Source organism: Ictidomys tridecemlineatus, chromosome 2 (genome assembly GCF_052094955.1).
Source record: "Ictidomys tridecemlineatus isolate mIctTri1 chromosome 2, mIctTri1.hap1, whole genome shotgun sequence".
NCBI lineage: Eukaryota > Metazoa > Chordata > Mammalia > Rodentia > Sciuridae > Ictidomys > Ictidomys tridecemlineatus.
The window spans coordinates 26796358-26809450 of NC_135478.1; the positions used below are offsets into that span (position 1 = coordinate 26796358).

General features: G+C 36.2%; 1 long non-coding RNA gene across 1 annotated transcript in view; it reads right to left on the bottom strand.

Moving 5' to 3' along the window:
* LOC120891448 (uncharacterized) overlaps positions 1-13093 on the bottom strand; it is a 107972-nt gene that overhangs the window by 47989 nt on the left and 46890 nt on the right. The window contains exon 3 of the long non-coding RNA XR_005735835.2: positions 749-903. This is a non-coding gene — a long non-coding RNA (uncharacterized LOC120891448). The remainder of the gene's footprint in view (positions 1-748; positions 904-13093) is intronic.

A 13093-nucleotide genomic window follows, 5' to 3' on the forward strand; every position in this document is an offset into this window, starting at 1 on the left:
TCCTCTAATTCTCTCTAAAGAGTCTATTATAATTGTATTTATTCAATGTGTTACCAATTTTTCCAAGTCCTGTGCCCCTCTCAAACACTTCAGAATATTAATTTAATAATGACATGAACCATGCTTCCAGGAATTCATTGTAATGCTCTGCACATTATAGGTACTAAATAAATATTTATTCAAAGAATAAATATGTGAATATAAAAAAATGGCCTCTGAAATTTACATAAATTAACATTTGCTAAAGTTATAATAACTGTGATGCATTTTGATTATCCAACAATTTAGGTGAAAAAATATCCACCAAGATATGGAAACAGGGAGAGGTTTTCACCACAGAGTAAGAGGCTCTTTACTTTGAGGTCACTGTAAATCATCTTTCCATTCTTATCACAGCTTCTGATATAAACTGTATTCCATCCCCAATGGTTCACGCCCTGCTCTGTTCACTGACACCCACAAGGAAAACTCCCCACAGACTGTTTCTCTTTGCTTTTCTGGTCCTTCACCAAGGGCAGCTTGAGTGAAGCCCAAGGGCAGCCCTTGTGGAATGAACTGTCACCTTGCCTACAAGCCCATATGTGCACATATTAACTCCCATCTGTTTGTATTTTGTTCATTCCTCAGAGCAGACAACATAAAAGTAGAAGACATTTTCTTGGGCCATCAGTATATACAGGTGTAGTCATCTGCTAGTGACACCCTAACCAAATAGTGGTGGTTTAAACCACAGAATTTTATTTCTCACCATTCTGGAGAATGAATCCACTTCCAAGTGTCCACGAGTTAGCTTCCGAGGCCTTTCTCCTGGGCTTGCAGGTGGCTGCTGCTTGCTGTGTTCACACACGATCTTTCCTCTCTGCACACACATCTTTGGTGTCTTCCCACGTGTCCCAATACCATCTTAAAAAAAATAATTTTACTTGCTATATTTAAGATGTATAGACAGATTTTTTTTTAAATTTTTGTTTTAGTTATAGTTGGACACAATACCTTTATTTTATTTTTATGTGGTGCAGAGGATCGAACCCAGCACCCTGCACATGCTAGGTGAGTGCTCTACCGCTGAGCCACAACCCCAGCACCCAGATGTTTTGGTATACTCAAAAACAGTGCAAGGATCTCTACAGTTAAGTAATGTTCTCTTTTTATAATGGCACCAGTGAGATTGGATTAGTGTCCATCCTGAGGCCCTCATTTTAACTTAATTACCTGGATTACCTTTAAGGAGGTAATTATCTCCCATTCCTAAATAATTCAATAATATGAGGTATCAGGGCTTCAACCTAGGAATTTGGAGGGGTGGGGAGACAGATAAGTCTGCATCAGCAAGAAGAGCAGTAATTTCCTCACTCTGATGGACAACAGTGCAGTTGGTTCCATTCCCTACTTGCTGCCTCTGTAGCTATCTTGTCTTTAATATGGTTCCACACCCCATTAAGCTGATCAAAGTGGGGATCCTCATGAATTTCAAAAACTTTTACCTTTAGAAGGTCTCTACAGGATAAGGGGAAGACAAGACGGGCATGGGATGGAATTACCTAGGACTTCAAACAGCAGCTCAGGCACATTCAGCAGGGTCTTCAAACGCCTTCCTTAAGGGATGACACTCACTAATAATTGTTAGGAAAAATCCTGACTTCTCTGGCTGAAATGCCCCCAATTCAGCCTGAAGCGTGGTCATTATTTCAAGATCCTTATTTGTGAGGCACTCTTGTGTGACTTTAATAAGGACTTTGAGGAGATGCTGCTTGCATTATGACAGCAGAGAGCTCTGGTTCAGAATCCTACAGGAGCTGGTTTCTCTGCAACCCAAACGTGACAAAGGCAGGAAGGCTTCGGGCACCTTTGTGCACATCAATGAAGTCGCTTCTGGAGGTGCTAAACCCAGAAAGGCAGGCTGCCCTTGGCAGATTCTTCTGCAGGTGAAGCCAGGCAGCCCCCTCACTGGCTCCACCACAGACAGTGTGTCATGAGCATCAGCAAAGACATCACTACCCTTCAGGAAGGATGGGAGACACTTTTTATTACAACTTATCATCACATGGCATACAGGTGGTGATGCAATGTCAATTCAAGGTCAAATATACTTTGTAAGAAGATTATTTTTAAAAAACAATTTCTCTTTATATGAAATCATTAAATAGTCTTCATGAAAGTAAATGAATGAGATGTTTTTATGGTAAATGCTGAGACGGTATTAATGGAAGTATCTTTACTTTTTACCTGCCACAGAAATAAGCTAATATTGAGGGAGTATGAACTTGTGCCACGGAGATGGGATCTTTACTTTTTAAACGCTAGATTAATCAAGAGAACTATAAAACAGTGCTTTTCAAACTAACATGTGAATGACATCATTGCTTTATTTTTATATCCAACCTAAATTAATTATTAGAAAAATTATATATGTACCACATTTTCTTTATTCATTTACTGTTGATTAACAACTAGATATCTCATGAAAATAGAAGAGAGACCAGTAAAGCAAAGGGTAAGGATTAGGGGTAAGGAGCAGAGAAAGGAGAGCCATGGCAGAATGAAGTAGACCAAATTATGCTATGTAGAGATGTAAATGTAAATGCACCACAGGATAGCGTAATATTATGTATAATCATAATTCACCAATAAAATACTTTAAAAAGAAAAATGAAATAAAAAATACATAGAAATGAAATACAAGTCCCATTCAATTTTATTACCAGATTTAAAAGACAAATTATTTTTCCACCAAAGTTTCCAATAGTATTTATTAATTTCTAACAGTATTTATTAATTTCTAACAATTCATGAATTTAAACTAATCAATTTCGTATTTCTGTGTATTGGTAACAAATAATTCACATTATCAGAAAACATGGTTTTAAAAATAGATGATTTAAGTCCAGCTTCTTATACACCAGTGTTTCAAAGAAATCTGGTCTGCAACCACTGTTTAAGTATTAAATATATGATACATGCATAACCACTTATAAAAAATTCTCTTTAAAACACAACTTAATTTTGTAATAGTGAGGTTTTGTTTTATTTGTTTTTACATTTCATTGCAAACATGTTTAAGACACTATTATTCTTTCATTTCAGACATTTGATCCTGTCAGTTTTCAGTGATTTCAAATACCAACAAAATTTATTTTTGCTTCAGTAGGAATTCAAACACCTAACAAGTCTTTGTGCCTGTGAGTTTTTTAAGTTGTTTAGATTACATGAGAGAATGAGCAATTCTTTCAGGCTTTCATTAACTAATTAGATTGAAAGAATAACTTAATGGAAGCATGGAAGTTTGGAAGCATGGATAGAAGGTTGGATGGATGGACAGATGGATGCTGTGTCTAGATCTTCACGGCAAACCAGAAATTACTGCTCCTCTCCATGCAGCCTTGAAACTTAAACACCCCAATCAGAGAAAGTCTTCTTGCATGAATGAGAATTCTCTATAACCTATGTAGTTTTGACCTCCAGAATGACTCACACATGAGGTTAAGCAGTGAATTCTCACAATTTTGCACCATTGCAACAGTATAATACACTTTTCCCACAGAACTTAGACGTTGCCTATTTTTTAACGTAACAGATAAAAAATGAACTGTGCTAAGTGATCATCATTTTTAGTTTTTTAAAGCATCAAACACTGTTTATGTAAGCTAAATGGGCCTAAAATAGATAAGAATGTACTACACTACTGTGAATAATTTTCTGCAAGAAATATATGCAGCATTGCATTTCCGGGATTAAGAGCCTGTGTGAAGGTTATGCAATGACAAAGGGTGTGCATTGCATTGCTCGCATGAATCATTCCAGTTCCTCTGATCACATTGAATTCTGTGCATATACATTAGCACATCCATACTGAAAAGCAACTGTATAGGGGAATTTTCAAAATCTCATGAATGGCATTAGTCCAGTTGAAACTGAGTAATTTTCTGGCTCTTATACAAATGACAGAAAGAGCTCTCTGCCTTTCTGTGCTAGGAAACTGATCAAGGCAAGTAGCAACAGCTTCAGGACCCAGATAATTTCTGGTTTGTTTATTTTTAATTCTCTTCATTCCATCTCTCCCAAGCAGTGTTTGGTCTCAGGAGACTGTTATTGAAATTCCAGATCTATCTTTGTGATTGTTGCAGTAGGAGGAAAGTCAGAAGAATGGAAAATTTTGAAGAATTGTCTCTGGCCAGTATCTAGAAAGGTAGTGTGATCTATTTTAGTTTTGTAAGATCCCAGCAAAATGCCTTTCTGTGTAAGGGAAAGGCCTTCATCTTTCCCTCTGAGCCTGTTGGATTTCCTTCATAGGATTTCTTGAGCTAGGATACACACCTCCAGGGGGTAGGTAACATTGTACTGCAGATGAGTAGGGGCAAAGGAGGGCCATATATAAAGTAAAAGATAAACACCGCATATTTTCCTTCTTTCAGAGACACCATCTTTATTCTATGATGAGTAAATTTAAATGTTATTTCATATAAAATAAGTATAGATATATTAAAGAGAATGCAAATTGCATATGCATTAAGATAAACACTAGGATTTCGACTTGCTTAGGCTACTTAAGACCTAAGTTTTTCCTCTGGAACTGCTAGACATAGCTTCCTCCCCTGGTTCAGGTATGAAAAGATATGAATACCCCTGCTGCAGAAAGATTCACTTCAGCACTGGTAAGATGTCCATGACCACAGATATAAAGGAACATTCTCCTGCCAACAAGCATTTGTAAACTTTAATTCCTGAAGCAATTTTTACTTCATCATAATGCTTTTGGATCTCTTGCCCTAGGATTCCAACCTCACTGTAGATGCCACCAATATAATCCTGTCCTTATCTACTCTACCTTGTGCCCTACTTTCTTTCTTCAGACCTTTTACTATGACCTGATATCTTAGTTTGCTAGGGCTTTTATAGAAAAATACCACAGACTTGGTACCTAAACTAACAGAAAGTACAAGGTTAAGTTGCCAAAGTTACCCAAAGTTACAGGCAATTTCACAGAGAGGGCTGTCTAACTGGTTTGTATATGGCCATCTTCTTATAGAAGTTTCGTTTGTGTGTGTGTGTGTGTATGTGTGTGTGTGTGTGTGAGAGAGAGAGAGAGAGACAGTCAGAGAGAGAGAGAGACAGAGAGAGAGAGAGAGAGAGAGACAGTCAGAGAGAGAGAGAGACAGAGAGAGAGAGAGAGAGAGAGAGAGAGAGAGAGAGAGAGAGAGAGCGCAAGCACAACTGGTTAGATTAGAGTCCCACCTCACGATCTTACTAAACCTTAAATATCTCCTAAAGATTGCTAAAGATTCTCACAATGGAGGTTAATGTTTCAACACATGGATTTTGAAAGGGCATGATGTTTTAGTCAGTTTCATATCAATGTGACCAAAAAATCTGACAAGAACAATTGAGAGAAGGAAAAGTTTATTTTGGCTCACAATTTCATAGGTTCGGTATATGATTGGCTGACTCCATAGCTCTGGACCCAAGAGGAGCAGAACATCATGGTAGAAGGGCATCGCTGAGTCAAGAAGCTCAGGACATAGCAGAGTGCTCCCCAAAGTGAAAGGTTTTAGAAAGAATGCAAAATGGCAACATCAGATGATACTGCAGAGGAAAATAAGGGAAGTCATGACCAGAGGTAGTCAAGCCTCAATGGTGAGTTGATGTTGACTTCACAAATCACTGCCTAATATGGGAATATCTTCAAGATGCATTAATTGAACAAAATAAGATTACTAACTACCTGTAGCATGTGATCTCTTTTTTGTAAATAATGTATAATAAAGCCACTAACTACACCATACATAAGCACACATATATTCACACACGTGATAAAAATATTTTGAATGACACACCAGTAACTGTTAATCACGATTAAATCAGGAGCAAAAAAAAAAATGGTTGATGTGAAGAAGAAGACTTTTAATTCCCTGTGCAGATGTTCATGTTCTGTTTAAATGGTATTAACATGTACATGTACTTAATTTTTTTTATGTTAAATAAGTAAGTAGGTCACTTGATTTAGGGAAGGCCTCTTGGTTTAGAGAAACCCAGAAAGAAATTTCAAGTCCTTTAAAATGATTATTTGACATAAAGTTTCACCTGAGGAAATCACTTAAGACTTGACAGAAACACTGCTCCCACACTGGTCCCAGGTCCCTTATGTGTGATGGATAGAACACAGGATCAAGTTACATCCCTGGGGCTGGAGTCTACTTCTACCCCTGATAACAACATAAACTTATACATTATAAGCCATGGAACATTAATTTTCTCATTTGTAGAAGAGATATGATATCTGCCTCACAACATTCTGTGAATTTAAATGATGAAATATATGTGAAAACATTTTTCAGACCATCAGACAATGCATAGATATTCTTTAAAATGGGCGAAACTGCATCAAAACAAGATCTGATAGTACTTTAGCAATTAGTTTTTATCTTCTTGGTGGTATTTGAAATTGAACCCTTCCTATTCGGTTCTTGTCTGTAAAAGACAGCACTGGGGTCATGTATGCTTTGAAAACCCTGCAGAGAAGAAATAAAGATGGTAAGGAAGCAAGCAGGGAAAGAAATGAAGGGTTTTCAAAAGAAGGTAGATACTATTTTTATTCTAGTCAAAGAAAAAATTGGGCTAGGTTAGTCCCTTTGTATCAAATATCAATACAGGAAACCCTGGCAGATGGTTTAGCCATGTCAGGCATGTAATAAACATTCAATACTGGTTTCTTTCAGTGAACAGATGTAAAGAACTTCAGATGAAAGTAATGGGAAGAGTAAGAACCCCTTGAACATGACATAAATTATCCAAACTTGCTGTAATTACATAAGAAAGAAATTTCTGAATTGGAGTCAAAAAAAGTGAACTGGTCCCATGACTGCATTTCCCATATTTTAGATGCTCTAACTGGGGACAAGAATAATGACTATAAGGTATGGAACCTTTAATCAGAATGGATAATTAGTCATCAAACCAGTTAGAAAAGCAGTTCATGGTAAACAACACAATCTGCCAAAGTAAAAAAAAAAAATCATTTTCCTCAGCAGAGACAAGGGGGAATAGGATGACAAATTTATTAAAATGTATTTTTTTTCCATTCCAAAGAGAAAACTGTTTTAAGATATACTATTCCGTCAGATCTTCTCTCTATGTCACTTTCTAATCTCATACAGAAATACTCCTTTCATTGAAGACAGCATAATTGATGTTCCATTTTTTTCTAAATTCTTTAATATATTAAAGATGAATAAAGAAAACAGAACAATGCTTATTATGTCATTTTTGTTTATTTGAAAAATTTTAGTTATAAAACACATGCAGCATAAAAATATGAAAAATATGCACACATCTATCATACACATGTTAAAACCTATGGTAACATTTTACCTGTGATTTTTAGTTTTTTTTTTTTCATTTTTGTTCTTCAAAATCAATAGGTGAAGAAAGAGGTTAATGCGCTGTCTAGGGTATTCAATCCTGATTACCCAGGGGGAAATTGGAGTGCTAGCTACTTTGCAATGCAGGTAAAGAAGAGTATGTCTGAAATACAGACCTTTCAGGAGTCTATTAGTATTTGTATATCCTGTGATTAAAGTAAAAGGAAAACTACAATAATACAATCCAGATCAGATGGCTAGTGGCCTGTAATCTTCAGAAATGTAAGTCAGCCCACTAGGCCACGAACTCTGCCCAGTTGAGGAACTCTCTGATGACAGAGAAGATGGAATGGGTAATGGAAGTGACAGTATGCATTCCAGTTATGACCATGTGGTCAGCTGCAAAAATAAGAACTATATACTGATGAGCATTTCTTCTTCATTTTGTTATGAATAGGTCGTTTTTGTATGTGTATGCTAAATATTTTTTCTTCCTTTCTTATCCCCTTCCCACCTAACACAAAATATTCATAATAGTTAACTCTATGCCTTAGCATTTATGTTGCAGGGTGTCCAAAGAGAAGGATGAATATCACCTAAAACCTTACAAAGTATAATTTCAGTATCTTTTCATTTGAAGATCAAATATGGGTTAAGGATATGTGTATGGGTAGAAAGTTGACAAATGATAGACAGCCGTGGTCAGTTTTATGTTTCAACTTGGCTGGGCTATAAGTCCCCGTCATCCATTCAAATTCTGTCCTGTTTGTGTGCAAGGAATTTTTTTAAAATGAAATAAAAACAATCTGTTAAATTTAGATAAAGGCTATTCTTCTAGATATTCTGGGCCTGATTCAATCAATTGAAAGTTCTTAGGAGCACCACTGAAGCCTCCCAGAAAAAGAGGAAATTTTTGTGGTCAATAGGTTCTGCTAATGCCTAAGAGGTCCAGTCCCTCCTTCCTGGTAGCCTTCAGATCTTGGGCTGTTCTAGTCAGCTCTAAGCCAATCCCTTGCAAGAACGCTTAATATCTACCCCTTCCTGTGTTTCTATGATTGAACCCAGACTGATACAATAAAAAGTAGAAAAACATGAGCTTCATTTAGTCTTATATCTGTCAAAAAAAAACATTAGATCTAATTAAAAACTTCCCAGAGAGGCAATTATATGATGATCTATCATTAAGGGTAAATTTTGACAATCAGTTAACAAAGAAATAATGATAACCTTACATGTAAATGCTGAGACAATAGAGGAATAGGAAACATTTAATGGAATTTATGATGCCCTAATATCTCTGACAGCAAAATAAGACAAATACATGATAAGATAAAAATCCTTTCTCAATAACCCTCATGAAAATAAATGTAAAAATAGTAAATGTAAAAAAGAATAGAAAAAATCCAGGTTCAGTAGCACATATTCTGTGATCCCAGTGGCTTCTGAGGCTGAGGCAGGGAAGATTGCAAGTTTAAAGCCAGCCTCAGATACATAGTGAGACCCTAAGCAACTCAGCAAAAATCCTGTTTCTAGATAAAATTAAAAAACAAAACAAAAATCCCACTGGGAATGTTGTTCAGTGGTTAAGCACCCCTGGATTTAATTCCTGGTACCAAAAAAAAAAAAAAAAAGCATAGAAAAAGAAAATGGGCAATACATGACAGTTAGATCCATTTGCATCATGTTCATCATAGGTAAGCAAATTTGATTTAACATTTGAAAATCAATCAGTATTAGTTGCTTGACACTTGTTCATCTGTAAGTTTTCAATGTCAGAACTTTGGGATCCCTCTGTGCTACCAGAGCCTGGGAATCCATTCTGTGTGTCTGCCTTTATGAGCTGATGACTATCCCATTCTCTGAGAGGATACAGATTCCAAGCTTTCTATTGGAATTAACAAAGTAACTGAGTAGAATGACTGAAATTGTGGGGTCATGGAAGCATTGGGTAACACTACTGCCCTGCCACTTCCAGCTTCATGATGGGGAGGGAGTCCAGTAATTTCTCTTAGCCCAGTTTTCATTTTGAAGAAGGAAATTAATACAAGGATATAGAAAAAATGGGGGGAGGGACATGTTAATAATCTAGGTCAACAGCTCACACATATAAATAGCCAACGGAACCAATGAGAAATACATTTAATTTTGGTAGTTAAGTGGGCCTAATAGAGGGAGGTACCTGACTTGTTTAATTTCACAGTACATATTGGTTCCCAGTTCTTCATAAATAACTTGGTAGGAAAATAACCATGAGACTGTCCTCAGAAGTAAATTTACCTTTCTGGTTTTTGCCATCATCATCTTTGGAATGAGAATCGTAAATTTTAATTTTACTATTCATTAAAACCTTAAGAATCCAAAATGAGGACTGAAATCATGATATGCCTTAATAGATATTATACTGAATTCTAAGTATCAATGCTATCTCTATTGGTGATTTTTTCATATTAATATCAACTACATGTCTAACTTGTCCATCAACTAGGACTATAATAGATTTCGATATTGATCAATTAACTGGAGACCGGTTTATTTTGAACAAAATAATGGTTCAATTTCTAGAACTGAATTCCACAAGGAGAGAGCATGTCTTTATGTAGAGAGTGTTGCAAGGGGAGGGTGGTAAATGTTTCCACTGTGGGTTCAATTAATTCAAGGAGGCAGGCAAACAAGGTGATTTATGTCAAGTTGTACTTCTAACATCTTTCTTTGCACAATATTCTTAACATCTACAAAGCCCATCTTCAACTTGGGCTGTGGCCTCTGCATACCTGGAAAATAGAAGCTGCTTCTACCTGGAAGTTAAAAAATAAATGTCGTATTTTACTCCATGCAGCCTCTACTAACTAGAATATGCTTTCATCCACTTTCAACCCAGTGGGATCTGGCAAATCATTATTTATTATTCAGACTCAACTTGCCTACAAGTAAAGGAGGAAAAAAAAGTGATATAACTGCTGTTGGAAGAATGACATACTAGAGTTGTTGGACCTTATAGGCTCTGGAATCAGAAAGGTGTGGGTTTACTATATTTGTGACGTTGGGAAAGTCCCCTAGTGTCTCTGCACTGTGTAGGCTTTATTTGGCTTACATGTGAACTTGGAAAAATAAATTCTATGTGATTATTATCATTATTAAGTGAGAAAATTAAGCTTGCATTTAGAATGAACGCTAGAATTTTTAAGTGTTCAGTAAATGAAACAAACATCTCAATTCATTATAACTATTGTAGCCTTAAAGCAACAGTGGAAAGAAGATAGGCACTGGACTTTGGGCCATTCTGTTCTGAAACCTTATCTCCACTACTTGGGAATTATGTGACTTTATAATCTTTGATGTATGATCTTTAGATTTATCTGCAAATTGGAGCTAGTCGCACCATGATTACTAGGAAATCAAATGATATGCTAAAGAGTTGTCATTCAATGAATGCTAATTTTCTTCTTGGAAGATGCTGGTGGTTACATACTTTAGCATTATCTTTCTTTTGCTGTTTTTTTTTTATCACTGTGAAGTTGCTCATTTTTTTTATTAACTTGCCAATCATTTATAACAATTGTATGTGAGGCACCATGAAAGGAAGGTACAATATAATAAGAAACAGACCAAAAAGTTCTATGAATATCATGAAGAGGAGTCACAGAATTTTTTGCAAGCTTGCAGGTAGGAAGATAATATAGTCTCAGTGACTAGAGAAGAAAACCTGGTAAGTAGATAATCGAGAAAAATAAATAGGCTTTAGCAAGGAAAGAAGTCAGGAGATGACAGGCAGATGAACATGTTACTGGAGACCCAAGAATGGAGATTGCCTGGGGATCCAAGGACCAAGGGAGTTTACCATGACTGAACCACAGTAGTGATGAGGAGAAATGGCCACATTCAGCCTACCAAAGTTGGTAGGGGCCAGGTGAAGCATCATTTTTCAAGCTACTTTTTGGTGTTTGGTCTTTATTTTGAGAGAAATAAGAAGTTATTGAATAGAATGAAAAGAAAAAAAAATATTCTACTCTTTGCCTCAAAAATGGAATTTTTAAAATGAATTTGGCTTAAGCTGATGATAGATCGATTAATATCTGTTTTCAGAATTGGAAGTAAAAGTCCAAAGTGCTGAGGGTAAAGTTATGAAAGAAAAGCCCACATCCATTGCCACTTCCATTCTAGCTCCCATGATGCTTGTGCTGTCTTCCCAGGAAAAAAGATAATGAGGAAAATCACTTTATTATTCTGTCAGATGCCAACAAATCATGTACCTGACACAATGAGAGATTAGGAAACTTATAGAAGGGCAGCTTTATTTGTTAACAGTCTGCTTTTGCATGATGGGATATAATTTCATTTTTCTGAGTGCACATGTTGCAGAATCATATTGGTCATGTAGTCACATATATACATACACTAATAATGTCTGCTTCATTCTATTATATTTTCTATCCCCACATCCCTTCCTCTCCCCTCCCCTTATTTCCCTCTATCTAATCTAAGGTAATGCTGTTCTTCCCTAGTGGCCCCCGCCTTATTGTGAATTAGCATCCGCATATTAGAGAAAACATTCAACCTTTGGTTTTGTGGAATTGGCTTATTTCTCTGAGCATGATATTTTCCAACTCCAACCATTTACTGGCAAATGGCGTAATCTCACTCTTCTTTAAAGCTGAGTAATATTCCATTGAGTATATATACCACATTTTCTTTATCCATTCATCTTTGAGGAACACCTAGGTTGGTTTCATAGTCTAGCTATTGTGAATTGAGCTGCTATACACATTGATGTGTCTGCATCACTATAGTAAGCCGAATTTAAGTCTTTGGGGTATAAACCAAGGAATTGGATAGCTCGGTCAAATTATTAAATAATAAGATAATATGACTGTTCTAGGGACTTTTCTAACCTTATGCCATTTATCCCTCACAGTAACCCAGTGATACAATCCTCATACTATGCATAAAGAAATGGAGGATTAAAGTTGAGGGGAAATATCCCACATTATATAACTGAAAAATGCAGTTTTAATTTGAATTTGTTTTATTTACCCTGCTCCCTTTAAGCTTCAGATCTTCAATTACCCATCATGCCTTCTTTTACTCTTCATCTCTGCTTTTATGCCTGATTCTTTCTGCACACACATAAGAGTTATCTGGAAGAACTGCATGACTTATCCCAAGCCTCACATTTCCCTACATATTCCATATGTAGGGCTTGCTACGTATGTAGTTTAATAAAACCAAGGTTTCAAGGTTGGAATCGTTAGTTTAATGCCTTCATTAAAATATGAAACAACCTCTAAGAAATAAACATGTAGGAGATTGGTCCAAGAAACTTAATGGACAGCTTAGGGGGAAAGAGGGTAATGAGTACAACTGGCATTTGGCTAGTACTTGTTGACACTTGTGTTCAACGGCCGTAAGTTCCCATGCAGGAGGGAACTGATGAGTTTAAAATGGCAACTGACTAGAAGTGCCTGAAAGTAGAACTCACATCCCACTATTATGTCATGAAGGTGTGTAAGCAGACCAAAATTTACTCTAGTACAAACTGAATCAAAAGATTACCTATTACTAAAACTAAGAAGAAGTTTCACTAATACCAACAATAGAATAGGTTTAAGAGGAAAATAAATGGTGGTGTAAATTTGCATTTGGCATCAGAAATAAATGCTCAAGGAACAAAAAGGAGGTAGAAAGTTTTTTTTTTTTCGGAAGTCAGGCTTCCCTGAATGGAAATTTGCACTTAGGAGCAT